Genomic DNA, 20,490 nt, shown 5'->3' with positions numbered 1-20,490 from the left:
CGGGTGATTCCACCAGGGGACATGAATTCAAATCCTGACCCTGATGGATTGGATTAGAAAATGGACTACAGCTTCATTCCACTTTTTTATCCCTATCCTGTGTCACATTGGACAAGTCACTTAACCTTTCTATGCCTCAGTTTCTTCATCTATAAAATGAAGGGAGTGGGCTCAGCCTGAGATCTCCTGCAGTTCTGGATCAGTGACTCTAGGAAGTCACTTAGCCCCTGACCTGACCTTCCTGATGGGCTGTAGTTTCCCTCTTTGGTTTTCTGTTTCATACGGCTGCTGTATGGACACAAAATCCAAGCTCTTCATGGTTGGAAGTGAACCCAGGGGCCATTTAGTCCAGCCCATGACATCAAAGAATCTCTGCCAAAACCTACCTAAGATGTCACCCAGCCCGTGCTTGAAGACTTTGAAGAAGGGGACACCCTCCACTTCCCAAGACCTGCCATTCAGCTCTGGAAGGGCTCTGGTTCTTAGGAAGCATTTTGTCCACTTTGTAAATTCCCACCATTGCTCCTGGTTACTGCCTTGGGACCAAGCTGAACAAAGCTAATTCTTCCTTTTTGTGACAGCTCTTGAAATAACTGAAGATGGCTCTTATGTTCTACCAAGTCCTCCCTACTCCAGACTAACCATTCCCACTTTCTTCAACCCGTCCTCCTATGGACTCGCGGTCCTTCCTCAGTCTGTTTCACAGACTCTTAGATACAGAGCTGGAAGGGACAAAGACACTGTCTAGTCCAACCCTTTCATTTTACAGAGAAGGAAACTGAGGATGAGAGGTTAAGCAATATACTGATATCACATAGGTAATAAACACGAGAAGGGGGGATTTGAGCCCAGACCCTCTGCTTGCAGAGTCCATGCTCTTTTCACTGTACCATGCTCTCTAAGTCACTCTCTTCTCATGTCAAACTGAGTTGGTCACATTAATAGTGGAATACTCACAGCTTTGTTAAATCACTCTACCTTGCGTGAATGCTGCCACTTTAAGAAAACTCAGTGGGCAAAGATTTGAATTTACCAAGCCAGTAAACTAGAGAATTTGCTATGGAAAAAATTGCTTATTTTACAAAGCAACTTCATGGCAAGGTTCCTTAAAAATACATTTATACTTAAGTCCTTAGTAGTTGGCATTGGATGGTGCTTTAATAATAACCGATTCTGCATGTTTGCGAATTGCTTTCCATGTGTACCTCACAACAACCCCATGAGCTCAGGATTAATAGTATTATTGTCCCCATTTCACAGATGACAAAATGAAACTCAGGCAGGTGAAGGGATACGCCAGAGGTGGGATTCCAGCTGTGCTGATTCCAAGTCCAGCTGTACAGGAGTTGTTCAGTTGCGTAGTCGTGTTTGACTCTTTGTGACCCTATGGACTGCAGCATGCCAGTACTGTCCATGAGGGGTTGTTTGGCGAGGGTACTCGAGTGGTTTGCCATTTCCTTCTCCAGTGGATTAAGGAAAATAGAAGTTAAGTGACTTGTTCAGGATCACGCAACTAGTAAGAGTCTGAGGCTGGATTTGAACTCAGGTCTTCTTGTGGTGGAGCTTTGGTAAAACCTACCTAGGTTATGTCTACCTCATTCTCTTGATTTACTCATCCTATAATCCATTTACCACAACAGCATCAGCCTTTATGCCTCATTTGATCCTCACAACAATCATGTGGAGGTAGGTGCTTCTGCAAATCTCCATTTTTACAAGGGAGGACACTTAAATGCAAATAGAGCCCAGGGTCACACAACTAATCAGTGTCCAAGGCTGGATTGGTCATCAAGACTCCCTGACTGCAACCCCAGTGCACTGTCCACCATGGTACCTTCTAAAATGGGATGGCCTGGTCCTGAGGATGCCATGATGGCTTTCTGTGATCACCACCTCTCTAACTGTAAATTCTAGAATCTTACCAGGATTTGAACTACTGCTCTCCATAGAAACCACTGAGGTTGAAAAAAATGAAAGAACAAACATAGGCACAGTGTTACTTTTCTGTGTTCATTCACTTCTCCAGGACATTATCACAATTATCCCCCTCATGAAGATGTGGGTGGGAATCTGGAAGCAAATATCTCCTCCGTCATGCATTGCATCAGTTTCTAAGGTACTTTTATATATACCATCTCCCTTCTTCTCCTGTGTGGAATCTTCCTCTATCAGAATGGCAGCTCCCTGAGGAGCTTTGATTGGCATTTGTAATCTAACACTTAGTTCAGTGCCTGGTACATGAGAAGCTTCAATACATAATTTTTCATTCATTCATTCATTCATTCATTCATTCATTCATTCATTCATTCATTCATTCATTCTCTCTCTTGTGCCTTTCACATAACAAGCACCCACAATGTTTGTTGGCTGAATGAATGAATAGCTCTCTTTGCCGGTAAAGATGATGTCGTTACCTCTGTTTTTCAGGAGGTTAAAGTACTCAAGGTCCCATCACTAGGGAGTGGGGATTAGAAACCAGGCCCTCCTCCCTCTAGGTTGGTGGTCCTTACAGTACACAGCCTGATTCCAAGGGTGTTTGCCACCTGGAGAATGCATGCACCCCATGCCCCAGCCAAGGACTGTCTAGGAAAGACTGTTTCTGAGCATTTTCCTGCTTCTGGAGCCACTGCCAAGTCCCTGTGGAATCTGTGGTCCCTCTTCTGCCCCCTCATGCTTATTACCTGCATTTTAGATACCTCATTCCAAGATCAGGAGGCAATAAGGACAGATGTAAGGACTTTGCACCCTTCTCTGAAGAGGGGAGGGTTATGAGTGAGAACAGTGCCCAGAACACCAGCCATGGTGGCTACGTTGGATGGTTTGGTTGAGCTGGGTTTTGCCCTCCTTTTATTGTTTATTATATATTTCTCTGGGAGGAGAGAAGAGGGGTAGACTGGAAAATGAGAGTGGCACAAGAACAAGAGATAGAGCTAAGTTGTTTTCTTTTAAATGATTGGGTGCCTGAAAGCATAACTCCCTGTAAGCAGTAACACCCTCAGCACCCACGTTGGCGTCCGAAGCTACCATCTCCTTTCCTAACTTTGCATGAACAAGTGAGGGGGGATTTTATATTGCTTATTTCCCTTCCACCATTTTCCCAATAAACACTGTCTTTCCAGCGGCCTGGCTGGCAGATCAGAATCAGAGGAGGAGGTGCCAGAAACTCCTATGTTGACATAACCAGGAGTTAACCCATCAGTGCTCAACCACTCAGACAGTTTCCATCCATGTGCACATGCTTGTCATCTGCCAACTCAGCCAAATGAAGTGCTCAGCTTTGGCTTTCCCACAGTGTCAGCATTCTGTATCTGGAAGCAGCTGGGGAAGTGTGGAGAGAGGGTGCAGGTTCTGTCTGTGTGTACACATTTGAATGTGCATGTGTGTACGTGTGCATGTACCTGTGTGTGCATGTGTGTGCATTCATGCATTGTGCATGTGCATGTGTGTATGTGTGTGTGTTGCGTGTGGTGGGGAGGCTATGGAAAGGGAATCAACCTGTATGCTCACAGATGTAGGGCAACCTCTCATTTTACCCAGGAGACAGCTGGGCCCCCAGAGGTTACATGACTTGCCCAAAGTCACCCACATAAGAAGCATCAACAGTGGGATATGGCCTTGCACACTACTACCCCTCCTCCCTACACACAGAGAAGTCAGTACACATACAGACAAATCAAGGGGCATGGCTATTAATGAAGAGGACAAGAAAAGGCTTCCTGTATGACACTGAGCTTCAGCTGAGCCTGAATGGAATGTGAAATTCTAGAGATCGATGAGGGAGAGCCTGCCGGCCTGGCCACAGCTGGGAGAAGGGCATGGGGGGAGGAGATGGACTGCGGCATTCCAGGAAGGTTGTCTGCAGGCTGACTAGAGGCTAAGGAGGAGGTAGTGGAGGCCTCAGGATATGTCAGGGCCACATCGGGAAGGGCTTTCAAAGCCTGACGGAGGAGCTTGCCTTTCATTCCATGTACAATGGAGTCATAGAAGCTTCTTGAAGAGGGCACCGATATCATCGTTATTGCTAACATTTATGGAGGGCTTCCTATGTCCTAGGCACTGTGCTAAGGGCTTTACAAAGATCCCAGTTGACCCTCACAACACCTTGGGAGGTAGGAGCCATTATTATCCTTATTTTTCAGATGAGGAAACTGAGACAAACAGAAGTGAAGTGACTTGCCCAGGGTCACACAACTAGTAAGAACCTGAGGCTGAATTTGAACTCCTGACTCCAGGACTAACATTGTATCCATTGTGTCTCCCAGCTGCCCATTCTATGCTTTAGGAATATCAGTTTGGCAGAATGGATTAGACAGGGGAAAGGCTGGAGGCAGGAAGATCAGCCGCTGGCTCTCACCTTAAAAATGTGCTGTAAGCATTAAAAGATAAATTTTTACCCATGTTTCCCTACAGCCTTTGCTGTAGACAATGTGATTTGGGGAAGTTATTTATAGCTTTAATATATGAGAAAGCTGTGGGACTCCTTGGGCAGAGATTCCAGGACCTTCAGGCCTGTCTAGTTCTGGTCACTTGTGATGCCAGCTGGGAGATGTGGACAACATGCTCTGAGCCTGGCCAGAGGAACAGCCCCTTCTCTGCACCTGAGGTGTGATAAGTGTGCCAGGGCCTGGCCATTAAACAGGTCATTCACAAGCAGCTGCTCTCAGCAAAGCCTCGGATCCCACAGCTGACTTCCTTGGAAGGTGAGGAGGGTGAGGCCCTTTGAGAACTGGTCTCCTTCCTGTCTACCCCTTCTGTCACTCAGAAGATGAGTAAGCCTCTGTGGCTCTTCTAGAAACACCCTCTAGGTTTTCGTTGCCCTCACGTTGCTCATGAAACACCCTGTGTGTCCGGCCGACATCTGTCTCAAACTCCCCATGTCCAGAAGAGAGCAGATTCTCTTTCCACACCAATCCTCCTCTTCCCTAACTCTCTCCTTATCAAGGGTGCCACCATTTTCCTAGGGATACAAGGTTAGAACTTTAGTCACCTCTGACATTTGACTCACCTGCTCCTCCCTTGTCCATCAATGTTCTGTCAAATCTACCTTCTCAACATCTCCCAAATCTTTTCCCTTCATTGCGTTTAAACCACAGTGACCCCAGTCCAGCCCATCACCACCTCATATCTAGATTGTTTTGGTAGTCTAGTTGGTCTCCCTGCCTTAAGTCCATCTGTTTGTCTGTCTCTCCTCCTCCCTTCCTCTCTCCTCTCTCATAAACTCGTTGAATGCTTGTAATTAAATGAAAGCTCTTCTCTTGGAGGCCTGGGGCTGCATCTGCCATACTTAACACCGTATGTGGCACGTGGCGGGCACTCGCCAAAGCGTGCTGCTTCTGCCAGGCCCATCCAGGTCAGCTCTGTCTGGCACAGCTCCTTTCTGCCTACCTCTCCGTTCAGTTTGGCTCTCCTCCAGCAGGTGGCGCTCACCCCCTTTCTCAGGGGGCCAGTTCACTAACCTGGTCACCACTTGTGGGTGTTTTGGGTGGTGGGTTGGTGGTGGATTTTTTTTAACCATTCAGTACAACCCTGTCCACACCTCTATGACTGTCAGGCCTTCTTCGGTATTATTCCTCTCCCTACTAAGCCTCACATGGCAGGGTTACTGGGGCCCAGGGAGGACAGCTAACCTTGACTGGTGCTTTGTCACAGACTCAAAGCAGGAAGGGGCTCCAGAGGGTATCCAGTCTCATTTGATAGGAGAGGAAACTGAGGCCCAGTCAGGAGAAGTGGTTTGCCCAGTGTATCACTGGAGTGAGAGGGTCCCTGAAAGCTAAAATGATGGTCCAGCATGGATTAGAGGTGGACTAGCACCCCATTTTGTAGGTGAAAACAACCACAGCTCAGAGGCTTTAAGTGACCTGCCTATGGGCACACGACAAGCAAGAGAGGAAATTCTCTTTTTGGGGGTCTCCAGTCCTATGTGGGATTATGGGGAGTTAATATGGCTTGTCTTCTCAGGCCCACAGTGCCCAGGTAGCAGCGTGCTCATGCCAGCGTCTCCTACTTAGAGTGTGAGGCCTTAAGATCTAAGGCAGCCTACTCATTCTCTCCCAAATGCCCTCCCAATCACCCCTCTCCTCCCAGGACACTTGGGTTGGGTTCTTCAAATGACTTCAGGGCTTCCTCACGGCATCTCTGAAAGTCAGGGAGTTGGGGGGAGGGAGCAGAGCTGGGGGTGGCCAGTGTGTCCACACAGCCGCCCCCAGTCAGGGAAAGGTGAAGTCCTCCCCTGGCCTCTTCCAGGCTCAGTTTTGCTTCTGACTTCACCCCATCACAGGGCAGGGGGAACATGAGAGGGGGATGTGGAGCTGGACAAGAGGCTCTGGGGAGCACCAGAGTTCTCCCCTGCCCCAGCCATTTCAGGAATGTTTGCTGGATTTGTTGACTTTTGAATTAGACCGTGCTCCTGTCTTTTGTCCAGCTATCCTGGAGTGGCCATTCTTAGTCACTCAGTGAGGATTTAAGGACCTGCTGTATACCAGTTACTTCTCTAGGTTCTGGGGATATAAAGGCAAGAGTGGAACCCTCAGAACATTTAAACACTTGAGTAAACACAGAACATTCACCAAGTAAATGCAAGGTATTTTGGGGGAGCATCTCTAGTGTCTGGAACCAAGGAGGCTTAAGAAAGGCCTCATATAGGAGGCTGAGATTGAACTGAGCTGGAGGGAAGCTGAGATTTGCAAAATGCAAAGGCGAGGAGGCACTCCAGGGATGGGGGACAGCTTCCTTATACAGAGAATCAAGCCATGAGTGATGAATATCTCTGATTCGAATGGTTGTCTTTGACCACATTCTTATATGGTCTGAGGGGGCAGTTAGGTGGTGCAGTGGATAGAGCACCAGTGCAGGAGTCAGGAGGCCCTGAGTTCAAATCTCACCTCAGACACTTGACACTCACTAGCGACCTTGGGCAAGTCGCTTAACCCCAATTGCCTCATCCTGAGTCATCTCCAGTTATCCTGATGAATATCTGGTCACTGGATTTAGATGGCTCTGGAGGAGAAGTGAGGCTGGTGACCTGCACAGCCCTCCCTCACTCAAAACAAAGTCAAGTGTAAGTCATGTCATTATATCTCTGATGGCATGGTCTTCTTTGGCAACAAAGGACGAACACACACTATATGGTCTGAGGATCTCAGATTTTAGGATAGAAAGGATCTCAGAGGTTTTCTATTCCAACTACCCCATTGTACAGAAGAGGCAACTGAGACCCAAGATGGCCAGGCTGGAACATGAGCCCAATTTGAACTCCAAATTGGAGCTCTTTGCATTGTACCTTCCCTCAAAAGAAGCCCTTAGATTCTGTCTGGTCTTAGAGATGTGATTCCTGAAGTCTTGGAAGGAGAGCTTCCTGTCTGGACCCACCTTCAAGGTTCCCTGATCCCAGGTTTCTATGGAGAAGCACAATGGGGTGAGGAGCATATTACTCAGCACGATCCAATGTCCCACTCAGACAACTGTCAGTTCTCTTCATGGATGTTCCTGAGTAAGGATGTCAATGGAGGCTTCAGACAGGAAGGCAGATGTGTGCTCACCAAGTGTTTGCCAGCATCTCAAGTGAGGTTCTGCATAAGCTCAAACACCCACAGATAAAGGGAGAGTTCAAATACCCTTCTTCACAAAGAATTTGTATTGAGTGGAGATATGAGGATTGTGTAAGCACTGCCAGTGTGTGTGCGTGTGGGTGTGGGTGTGGGTGTGGGTGTGCAGGAGTATACTGGAGTATAAGAATCACCTGAAGGTAGACATATCCTGATCTAGCAGACCCAGTGGGAAGCCTTACTGAGAACAGAATAGAAGCTCCCTGAAAGTCAGGGACTGTGTCATTTGTATCATAGATGTAGCCCCAGTTTGATTGATTGATGGTGTTTGTATACCCAGTGTGGAGTCTGGGACTCAGTAGGTGCTTGTCTCATTGACTTGGGTGAGACCCTTATATTTCATGTCTCCATTCTGACTGCCTCTGCCTTTCCTCCACTTCTTGTTTTTCTTGTTGATTGACTGTGTGTCACTGCCATAGCTCCTCATACAGATAGAACAGAAAGAGAAATTCCTCCCCCTCTCACACCCCAAGGGAAGCGGGAGGGAGAGAGGATCATGTCCCAAGGGATGTGACAGTGAGAAGGGAAAAAAGGTAGAGACTTAGGCTTCTCTTCTCAATCCTCTTGAGGAGGCAGCTTCTTTCTGGATTAGGAACCAATCCTCTTTGGCACTGCTTCCCCTACTCCCCTATTCCTGGGGACCAAGAGACCACTTGTGTAACCAGAAGTGGCCCAAACATGGCCCACTCTGCAGAGGGAGATAGGTGGAGGCTCAGTGCCAGAGGAAGGACCCCAGCCTAGGAGACTACATGGCTTACATGTGGAGAGGTGTCAGCAAAGACATTATCCAGGACATGCGTGAACAGAAAAGGAAACAGGCTGGTCACATAGAAAGAATGAACATCAACAGATGGGCAAATTCTCCATGGAGGATTTATGGGGAAGGTTGGCTCAGATTAAGGACTGTTGTGCAGCAAGCAGGCAGGGCGGGTCCTTGACCTGCTTCCATGGAAGGATCACCCAGAGCCATGAACTCAACGGTTCCCCAAAGTGCCATCATCTGCTTTGCATTCTAGCCAGTTGCTTCTTCTATATTTAGGACTCTGTCTTCTTCCAGTCTCCAAAGTTCAACTGCCCCATTTGTATCTTAGCCTGGGAGACTCAAGGGCCATCTGACCTCCAGGAAGCCCCATTTTGGATCCTGGTAATATTTGGCCGTGTCTGATCTGAAATCCACCTCTGTAGAGATCGCTAAATAAAGGACTTGCTAAGAAAATAGATTTCATGAATAGGATACAAGGAGATGTATTTGTAGTGTTTTTTCTGAAGCTGGAAAAGACAACTTTGAGACATCCAGCCCAGCTTATTGCATTTTGTAGAGGAGGAAACCAAGGCTCGGAAAGGTGGAGGGCCTGTGACCACGCAGACTGAAGGCAGTCACTCCTGGATTCCAGACCATTTGACTTTCAGGCCCACCTTACAGAAAGAAACAGACTCTTTTCGCATACTTTGGAGCAGACTAGTGGGAGCACAACCCTCCCCATTGTGCTCAGAAAAGCTTTGTCAGGCTGGCTATGTGTCTCCTGGGCAATGGGATGGGGGCTTGGTGCCCAGAATAATTCCTTCATATCAGCAGAGAGAGCGTGGGGTTTGCATGGCTTTGGGGGAGCAGGTGTCGGAGAATGAAGTGTAAAGGGTCCAGGGTGTGCTCCCACTGCCCTGGCAGCTGTGTGCATGGGAGACACTTTGTTGGAAGAGAGCATTTGAGACTATCTTTTACCTACCTTGTGAAATGGTTTTTAAAGAGAGCATATGATAACCACATCAGAAACTTCTGTCCTCTAGATCTCTGTCGGTTGTGTTATGGAAAATGTGGTCTGCTACAGCAAAAGTTTCTCAACACTGCATTTTCAATGAAAGTGCCTTCAATTCATGTGGGTGGATTATTCTTTTAGAGATATCACCCAGAGGAGAAACCCGGTAGGTGAGTACAGAGTTACTGATGTTCACTTGATCCGTTTTTTAAAAATACCATCTGTGATTTTTTCTAATTATTTGATATCTTCCTCACTCCAATACCTTGAAAGCTGCTTATGCAAGGCTTCCAGACTTGTGTCCCCTCTAGTGTGGCTTCCCCTGTTTTGTACTGGGCCTGGGCCAGCTGCTAGGGCCTCTCCTGCTTGGTTCAGAGGCTTGTGCTGAGTTTTTCTTTGTCTTTAGACTGTTGCCGATGTCAGGGAATGAGCATCCATCAGCTTCCTGCTTGTCTGGTTGCTTATTCCTGTGGTAGGCACTGTCCCATAGAATGATGGTTCTTGCTGCCTTTGGTGACCCAATGAAACCAGTGACTCCAGTTCCTTTATCAGCATTTCTAAGGACCATCTGTGGGCCTTCCTTCCACTGAGCTGCAACTGTTAAGACACTTCCATCCTTCACTGGTCAAGATCCCACACTTAGGAGAACTTCCAGTTAATTCCATGTTTGTAGACCATCTAAAGACTGTCATCCCTAAAATAATTCCTGGCATTGATATGACACCATTTTGGGGAGGTCTGGATCTGGAACTCCCACTGAGGAAAGTCTTTCTCTCAATGCAGGTCAGCATTCCACCCCCCACCTCTGTGATTTATAGATTTAGAAAGGTGTCTAGAGCATGGAGAAGTGCAGTGACCCACTCAGGATTACAGGGTCAATATGTGTCAGAGGTGTTCATGTGTGTGCGTGCATGTCTGTGTGTGTGTGTGTGTGTGTGTGCGTGCGTGTGTGTGTGTGTGTGTCTGGTGTTCCTGACCCCATGAGGCTCACTATCTGAGATACCACTTGCTTCTCATATAGCTTTTTAAAGATGATGCTCTGGAACATTCAATGGCTTGTCCATGACCACGTAGGTAGTAAGGGTCAAAGGTGGATTTGAATCCATGTCTCTCTTGCCTCTGAGCCCACAGCTGCTTCCACTGCTCCACACTATCTCACCTTCTGTCCCCTTTTTTGCCCCATTGTTATAGCAGTGGAGGGTGATCTGCCCAAGACCAAGGGGCAGATTATCTTTTAGGCTGCTCCAGGGGTCACACTGCTTGTGAGAGATGTGAGAGCCTTAGCCTGCCCAACTTGGTGCATCTCCCATGGCTTCTGTCTGCTGGAACAGTCTTCAAGAGCAGTGTGCCACCTCCATGTTACAGGAAGACTTCATGGGAGATGGGAAGCATCGTTTTGGAAAGTATCTGCCACATTTAATGATCCTGAAGAATTCACTGCTAGAAATGCTATGTTCTCTCTGTATTCTCCCTGCAATGCCATTGGGCCATCAATCAGGGAACACAATGCACAAAACTGTAATTACGCTCCCTGAAAGGACAGTGGAAAGACGGCTGGTAGGCTGCAGCATACTAACAAGAAAACTTCGATATGTGAAGGTTAAAAGGCATAACCAAGGACACACGGGAATGAATGAAACAGCACTTACTCAACTCTTCCTTTGGCCAAACTAGAGCATGGAGGGCAGCAAGAGGGCCAGACCTGGAGTCAGGAAGACTCATCTTGCTGAGTTCAAATCTGGCCTCAGACACTTACTCGCAATATGAGCCCCAGTTTTCTCACGTGTAAAATGAGCTGGAGAAGGAAATGGCAAAAAAAGGAAATGGCACTAGTTGGTCACAACTAAAAACTGGCTGAACAACCATAACTGTCCTGTCAAAGGCCAGGGTGGCTCTAGCAGCCATTCTCAGATGGAGGGATTGATGCCTTTGGCCAGTGGAGAAGGTATGGCTGGAGACAGAGGGGAGTCATCTGTAAACAAATACTTAGGGATATCAGTAACCTATAAACAGTTCAGTGTACAGTTGTTGTTAGCCCTTTCAGTGATGTCTGACTCTTCATGACCCCATTTGGGATTTTCTTGGCAAAGATACTGTAGAGATTTGCTGTTTCCTTCTCCAGTTCAGTGTAGTAGTGCTGTTTAAATAACCGCTTTGGTGTACTTGGGGAGTGTGCTTATTATTGAAAAGGGGACTGTGACATTCTTCTCTAAAGACAATCATCACCCCTACTTCATCAGTTTTCTAAACTAGGTTTTTCTTAAAGTAGGGTATATCTATTATCACATTTGTTTAGCTAGTGCCTGCAAGGCACCAGGTGCTCATTGGTTACGAGCAGCTTCCAATGCCATAGTGACTTCCCTACAAATTTCCCAGTGCCACAGGCTTATCCAAATGCCTCCCCTCTTCCTCCTTTCCCTTTGAACTGAATTACATTAGGGAAACAGGAGTACTGATTTTATACAATCCCTAGAGCAGCTTTTAAGTCATGGGTGCTCTGCAGAAGACACTAAAGGCTCCATCCTCAGGGAATGAGTGGCAAGGACTCTGTTGTACCTATCCAAGGCTGGGGTGACAAGTAGGTGGCATGATCTGGGGGCAGCAGGAAGGTCTCTCTCTCTCTCTTGAAAAATAGCTTCCCCATTCACCTGCCACACTCTCTAAAATTCCACCCTTCAGTATTCATTCCTTTGAATACAGAATATATATACATAAACATATATGTATGTATGTAAGCATATATTCCTTTGAACATGAAGTTGCCTCTTCAAACATAAATCATCCTGGGAGGGATGAGGGAAATCAAATCCCAGGCTGGAAAGGATCAGTAACTGCTGCTGTCCTCATAGTGAGACTCACCTCATACTGAATTTTCACCCTCTTTACCTGCTGGGTCCAGAAAACTGAAATAGCCATGCCTCCTCTAGCCTGCCTCCAGGGGTGTCACACTCAGCTTGATATTCCTCCGTGTGGACAAATCCCATTTCTCCTTAATTCAGCTAAGGACTGGTTGGATTTTTTCCCAAGAGAATTTCCATTAAAAATGATGGGGAAAGAGTCCTTATACCAAGATAAATAATGGGGAGCCCTCCATCTAGTGTTCCCCTTAACTCCTTCTGGGCACACCTATCATGCCGCATCTTTTCAGGCTCTTCTACCACCTTCCTTGTGAGGGGCAGGGTGATATCACAGAGAGAGAACTGTCCTTGGAGCCAGGAAGACCTGGCTTCTGACCCTCTGGCCCTGGGTTCTTGGTGAGTCACTTAACTTGTCAGTGCTCTGACAAGAGCTAGAAAGTGGTGGCCAGCATGGGCAGGGTAGGAGTGTTCCCTCATTTGGGAGTTCCCTATATCAAGGAAATTGAAGGTCTGAGCCCCATCTCATCTTTTTCCTTAATATTTGACAAAACAGAGGTTAAACACAAGGTGTCTGCTACCTGTCACATCCATCCGGATAGGATGAAACCTAGACTCAGGGAGGGGACTAGCCCACAAAGCTCTGGTAACAAAAAAGCTAACAATTACACAGGATTTCAGGCTTTGCAGAGATCTTTGTGTGTTCTCTCCCTTGGTTCTCAGTATCAGGCTCTGATCTGGTTCTTTCCTGAGCAAGTCCTATCTAATTTTTTTGTGGGGGAGCAGGTGAGATGAAAGGGCCGCTTGGAAAGCTTAGGACCATCCGGCTGTTTGGGGTACACCAGGGCTGAACCAGAGCAGACAGGGGGCGCTCATGAGCTCACCCACGCTCCTCATTAGCTATGAAGGGGAGAGAAGACTGGGGAAAGGGGAAGGGGACAACACTGAAGGCAGATTTCCCCAACTCCACAATTGTAATATAATTGTCCTTGAATCTGAGATCAAACTAGCCAGGATAGTAGGGCCTCTTCTGTGGTTATGCCATCTGGGGCAGGTTGGACATTTCTCTGGCCAGGTTTCTACCTCTAGTCTGGTCCCCTACCCCCACTTAGCCCAATCTTCTCCAGTTCATAAAATCTCAGAGTTGGAAAGGAGCTCTCTAGCCCAACCCATGTCCCCTAAACATCTCTACAATGTACCCAACCAGTGGTCAACCATTTAGTTTCTAGTGAAGGACCTCCAGCAATGGGGAGCTCACTACCTTTCAAGGCAGCCTGTTCCACTTAGGCAGAGAACTAAGTGTAAGGAAATTTTTCCAATGACAAAAGACCAAATTGGCCTTTTTCCAGCTTCCCTCCCCCTTCTGGGACCAGGCAGAAGGAGCCTAATTCTTTTTTCATTTGACAGACTTTCAGATACTTGAAGGCAGTCAGCAAACTCTCCGCCTCCCATCCCTCAACACTGGAACTTCTCCCTAGTCCCCAAATGCCAACACACTTCTCAGGGTACGAAAGGAGTAGGCCTCAGTTACTGACCACCTTCACTCACTGGTCTCTCAGGAGCATGGGGGTAGATCAAAACAAATGAGAAGAGCCAGCTCTGGAAGTGCCCACATGCATTGGTACTAGTGCTGAAGATGAAGGCTAGCACCTCCATAAGGAAAGAAATCATACACATATACATACATACACATGCACACATGCACACATGTATATACAACCACATATGCATACATGTATAGGCAACCCCCTCCCCCTATACACATACTTTGGGGAGAGAAGGGTAATCATCTACATCTTCTCAGCCACCTAACCCCCTTCTGGCAAAGCTGCATCTTTCTGAACCATAGAGTATAGTCAAATATGTCCTCTCCTCAAGACGTGTCTGAGGGTAGAGAAGCACAATCTTCAGAAAGGACAAAGGGAAGGAACAAGTGTAGAGACACTGGGATCGTTCCTGGTATTTTATTTCAGTAAGCTCCCAGTAAGCAGTCAGAGGATCCCTGTGCAGGCTCTGAATGGGAGGAAGGACCTGTCCATGGTAGATGCCAGGAAGCAGGAATCTCCAGGTTCCCCATGTTGGATTGGTAGTGGGCAGGACGCATCATACATACTCCATTACTCACTGCGCTTGGCACAAGGATCACAGAATGAGTAAAAAAGGTGGTCTCTGTCCTTTAGGACTGTACACAGTTTGTATGGCGAGACAGGACTAACTCACTTAAGAGAAACAGAGAATGTTGTCTCGAGCACCAGCTAAGACTTGTGTCGGACCTCCCCACAAATGCCATCAGACAGATCTGTGAGAGGAGGGAGGTCACTGCTGGCTGGACTGGGGAAGTTAGAGAAGGCTCCATGGGGGGAGGGGCGCTGAGTTCTCCCAAATAGCTTCATTTTCACTCACACCTTAAAAAAAATCCCACTAGAAAGTCCACACCCTTCAGGTTGGCATTTCAAACCATCCATAATCTGACTCCCATCCATTTCTCCAGCTTTGTTTCCTCCTTCTTTCCTTCACTGCTTCCCTTTCTGTACACTATGCTCCAGTTCAAGTGGATTTTGAGCTTTTCCCTGAACTTGACATAATGCCCCCTACTTCTCTGCATTCCCTCAGAGCATCTCTCATGGTCATCTTAGCCTCTCAGAATCCTTCTCTTCCTCCCAGGCTGGCTTTTTAGCTCCAAGGGACTGCCCACACTCCTCACCCCAAGCATAGGGCAAGCTCCCTCCTCAAAGTTCCCTAGACCACTTCTCAGGTGGTCTCCATTGCTACCCCTCCCTTCATTATAACTCTCTGTGTAGAGAGAACAGCAAGAGCTGGCATTTAAATAGTATTTTACAGTTTGCAAAATGCTCTACCTCTTATTTTACACAATCCTCACAACAACCCTGAGAAAGAGGTGCTATTATGATTTCCACTTTACAGATGAGGAAACTGAGACAACCAGAGGTGACAGGACTTGCCCATAAGTGTCTGACGTTGGATTTGAACTCAGGTCTTTCTAAGTCCAGATCCAATACTCTATGCACCACCCCTCTGGGTGACTTCTCTGTGGAGCAGAGATCAGGGATTTTATCATCCCTGGGTCCCTATGTCTTCCAAATTCTATTTACAAAAGAAGCCTTTGTTGAATGGATGAATGAATAAATTTCAGGGAGACTACACAAGAAAACAAAGGTGGGTTTGCCCAGCAGATTGTGGATCTGGGAGCGATTTCTGGAGAACAAAGAAGAGGCAAATAGCAATAGCCTGAGACCTTAGAAACCTGAGACCTGCCCCATGAGCTGGCCATGAGGATAAGTTCTGGGCTGCATCGTGTGCCCATCCTTAATACAGTGCTCATCCAGTTATTCCATAAGCATTTATGGGACACCCAAGGCCACCACGACAATATGGGAAACAGTCTTTGCCCTCAAGGAGGCCACAGCTCTGCTCAGTTCAGTTCTGTGGAAGCTTCGGGGATACCAGCACTTAGGTTGGCAGAGGGGGAGAGTATCAATGTAGAGGGGGCAGCAGGAAAGGTTTCATGGAGAAGGAGACACTTCAGCAGAGCCTTGAAGGAAACTAGGAATCTAAGACATGGAGGTGCGGAGGCAGGGGACAGACTGTGGGCAGAGATGGGCAGTGGGCGTGGGAACGCAGAGACTCTAGGTCAGCAGAAAGCAAGGCAGGCTCTTCTGTCAGCAAGACCGCACAGGCTTCCAGGTGCTGCTTTTCTTTTCTTTCAGTAGATCAAAAGAGGCAACATACATAAAGTGCTGTGTATGCCTTCTGTGAATGTCAGCAATTTTTATTTCTGTGATTAGTAGGAAAAGTCTTCTTTCTGTCTCTGTCTCTCTCTTTCCCTTCTCCTCACTTCCCCCTCCCCTTCCCCTTTCCTTCCCTTCTTCCTTCCTCCTCTTCCTCCTCCATTGTGGCCACAAGGTTTTAGAGGGATGCTCAGTGGTCCAAACAGGGACCCAGTCTATCAATTAATGACCTGTAGGCATGAAATGAATCTGAAGCAATCAATGCTGCCATATTAGTCTCTAGAGCTAATCTGACTAATTCATACTTCCCATGGCACTGTTTCAAAAAGGAAGATAATCTTGTTTAAAGAGATGAGAGTATAGAATCACACCTCTACAATGGGGGAGCGTCTAGTACAATTTTTCCAACCCCCATTTTAAATATAAGGAAATGGAGGCCAAGTGATTTTCTCAGAGTGACAGAGATGGGGTCAAACCCCTGTCTTTAGACTCTAGGTCCAGGGTTCTTTCCACTGTGCTTTCTCAAACAGAAGAACTGGGAGGGATCTTAGATGTCATTCGATCCAACCCTCTCCCTTCACAGGTAGAGAAACAGAGACCCTAAAACCAAAGACTATCTGCTTAATTCAATTGTCCAAACCCATGTGTGCCAGGGGGAAAATTAATCAATAGTGAAATATTCTGGGATACTCCCTAATAGAACTGACATTTATATAGAGTGCTAGGCTTACAAAGCAGTTTACACATATTTTTTCACTGGTTCTTCACAATGATCCCTCCAAGTAGGTACTCTGGGTATTTTGTCCCCATTTTACAAATGAGGAAAATGAGGCTAGAGAGCTGAAATAATTTGTTCTTGGTTATACAGACACTAAATGTCCAAGGTAGAATTTGAACTGTCCTTTTTCCTGAATCTGAGTCCATAGCTCTGTATGACTCCATACTCCCTGTATAAGCCTATGTAGCTATCCCCTCTCTGTTCTTGAAGCTGCAGTGGTCTCCAATCATTCACCTTCTTCCATACTTTCTCTACATGCCTATTCTTGGTAGCTTGATCTCATTTGTTGGTTCCCAAGAATACCTGGCCTTTCCTACCTCTGGAGAAGTATGCACACATGCTACTTTCTGGATTTGTCTTTTAATATATTGCAGGCAACTTGAAGTTGTCAAAGAGATTTATTTCTGGTTTCACATATATACTCTTCCTCCAACTCAGTGGAAAGACTGGGATCTAGAGTCAAGGAATCTGGGTTCAAATTCAGTCCCTTCCACCCACTACTTGTGTGACTTTGGATAAGCCACTTCAATTCTCTGGGCCTCAGTTTCCTTATCTGTAAAATGAGAGAGTTGGACTCAATGACCTTCAAAGGCACTTTCAGCTCTATTTCTAGGATCCTCTGTTCCATGGTTGTCTCCAGGAAGGCCTGGGAATGCTCCTTGAATTTTAAATGGTAGAGACAGTTGTAGGGAATAGGGGAGAAGACTTCTTCATGCTGCAGGAAGCTTGTTCTGTTTTGCTGAAGGAGAGCTGTGAATGCAGCTTGGTAATAGACTGGCTCACTCCACTTGTTAAAGCACTGTCCTTTATTACAAAAAAAGAAAGAAAAAATATTCAAATTACACGGTGAATCAGTTCCTTATTTTCCCCATGACTAAGCACTGCATTTTTTCCACACATTACAAGTCATTGTTCTGAAAAATTGGCTTCAGGTCAGGCGTGTTTCCTAAAGAGGAATAACTTACTCAGCTGGGCCTGTTCCTGCTCTAGTTGCTACAAACCGCAGCAGTGAATCTGAACAATGCCAGTGAAGGAGTTGTGGAAGAAAACAGCTCTGTGTGCATGCTCGTATTCATGCGTTCCATGTGTCCCCATCACCTCCAGGCTCCAAGGTATCTTATAGAGCACTGGCAACATATCCATCTCAATAGGCACTGTTATGAATGTACACAAGAGAAAGAAAAGATGCTGCCCCTACACTTAATGAGATTTGTTTGGTTGAAGAGACAAAATCGTGTCCCTCCTCAGCTCAAGAACTTTTGATAGCTTCCATTTCCTACCACACTGAGTCTGACTCCTCTATTAAGCTTGCTAGGAGTAGGAGCCCTACCTTCATGGAGATGACTAAAGCAGGAGAAGGTGTGGTTGTACTCAAGCCCTAATCCTATAAATATATCAGCTCAAATCAGAGGTAGGGCATGAAAGCTTTAAAGGATCACATTGAGTAGGACAAAGTATCAACTCTGTATTTTCGGAGACTTAATTCTGTTTGGACAGACCCTGCTCTGAAATCTCTTGCTTTACAAAGCTGGTTAAGCCCAAGCACCTACATAAAGCCTTTCTTGATACCCCCAGGGCCTGGTGCCCTCCACCCCCAAATCATCTTGAATTATTTTGCATGTGTTCTCTATGTACTTTGAATCATAAGATCACAGACTTACAATTGGAAGGGACCAGAGAGATCACGTTACTACATCTCCTCGGTTTACATGAAGAAACTGAGGCTTTTAAAGGTCATGTGACTTGTGCAAGGTCAAGTGACCAAGCCAGAATTCTGATCAAGCTCCTTGGACTCCCAATTAGGCATCCTTTCCACTGTACCATGCTGCCAGGTAGTATCCCCCAGGGCAGTGTCTGCTTCATTTCTGTCTGGATCCCAGTGCCTAGTACAGTAATTGGTGCATGGTAGCAGCTTAATCAATGCTTGATGATTGATGGAAGTTCTCGGTTCCGCTGTGCCTTAGTTTTTTCATTTCAATCAATCGATAAACATTTATTTAACATTTACTACATACCAGGCACTGCACTAAGAGCTGGGGGTACAAAAAGAGGCAAAAGATAGCCCCTTCCCTCAGAAGCTCATGATCTAATGGGGGGGAGGGCAGTGTGCCAACAAGTCAATACAAGCTATACACAGAATAAAGAGGAAGTGATTAACAGAGCGAAGGCACTGGGTTTGAGAGAGAAGGGGTGGGACTTTGAGCTAGGGGACAGTCAGTAGGTAGAGCAAAGGAGAGAGCATTCCAGGCATGGCAGACAGCCAGACAGAATGCCCAGGGCCAATAGATGAAATGTCCTGTTCAGGGACAGAGTTGCCAGGGCAGGGCATCATTACTCCTCAGTCTTGTCCAGTCTCCCTCACAGGACTTTAGAGTGAGTCTAATCAGATTGTATCACAGGCAGCTTGGAAGACCTCAGAGCACCCTGACTATCCTGAACACAGCCCAACTATAGAATCCTATTCTAAGTAAGCAACACCATCGCCTCCTTCCATGCTCTGCTTGTCACACTTTGTTACTTTCATATTTTGGAAATAGACACCTGGTTACTTGGATCAGCAGGCGGTGAGGGCATCACTGAATCTGGAATATTCACATGGGGATGCCATTTCAACTCAGTCCTCACTCTTCCCAGGCTCTCGCCCCTTCTGTCTGCCCATTCCACTGGACTCAATGGTTCTCTTTCCAGATGTCTTCCTCTCACATTATTTTTTCAACGAATCAACTAACAAGAAATTATACGCACCTACTATGTGCCTCATACTGTGCCAGGTGATCTATCTTGTATTCATGGAAACTCAGCTGTCTCTGGATAGCCCTCCTCTCTTTCCATCCTCTCCAGCACCTTCTTTCATGCCCTGGCCACACTTGGTCAGACAGATGTCTTAGCATCTTGCTTTCTCCATTCATTGCTAGGCCCTGCTCTGCCACCACCCTTTGCAAATTCTCTTCCTGTGAGGTTGACTCCACTGGTTTATTATCACTCCATCCAGATCCTTGTTGCAGGCAACTCCTGACCTTCAGTAGACTCTTCCTTCTTCCTTGGATTTCACAGCTTTCTTCTCCACCCAAACCCGTCCTGAAGTTTGGGGACTGCAGTATTCACAGATACTCCTTTGAACATCCTGGAGGCTCATTAAACCCATGCCCATGACCCATAGCTGCATCTACTTCATCACTCACCATCTTCTCCCAGCTGTGCTCCTGTTTCATTTTTTGTTGTGGTAGTCCCAGTGCCTAGCGTGGTGTCTAGCTTAGAGGAAGTACTTAATGAGCATGTGTCATCCCTCTGTTTATTAACTCTGAAGTATTCTGTCTATGGCTTGTTTGGACATCACTGTTTGCACATTGTGTCCCTGTTAGGCTGAGCTCCTTGAGGGCAGGCATAGTCTTTCTCCTTTCTTTGTATCCCCAGGATTTAGCACAGGGCCTGGCACACAGTAGTGCTTACTGACTCCGACATTCAAAGATCCACATTTCTGTCAGCAGGGATGCTCTTTTCACTCTGACAGAGTCCCAACTCTCTAATTTAGGAGGTGACTGTCAGAAGTTACAGCAGTCTCACCTTTTGTCTCTGGTGATGAACCTTTCTGAACTTGGTTGAGCTGATCCTCCCACCACAGCCACACTGCCCATTATGGAGCTGGACTCAGAGAAGACCCTTCCAGTGTGGCAGGGCTTTTTTCTTTAAGGGAACAGATCTATCATACTGTGGCATCAGAGCAGTCATTTCGTGGAGGTGTGTGTATAA

The sequence above is a fragment of the Notamacropus eugenii genome, chromosome 3, assembly GCF_028372415.1.
Source record: "Notamacropus eugenii isolate mMacEug1 chromosome 3, mMacEug1.pri_v2, whole genome shotgun sequence".
In the NCBI taxonomy this organism is placed as follows: Eukaryota; Metazoa; Chordata; class Mammalia; order Diprotodontia; family Macropodidae; genus Notamacropus; species Notamacropus eugenii.
Note: the sequence above shows the minus strand (reverse complement) of the source record.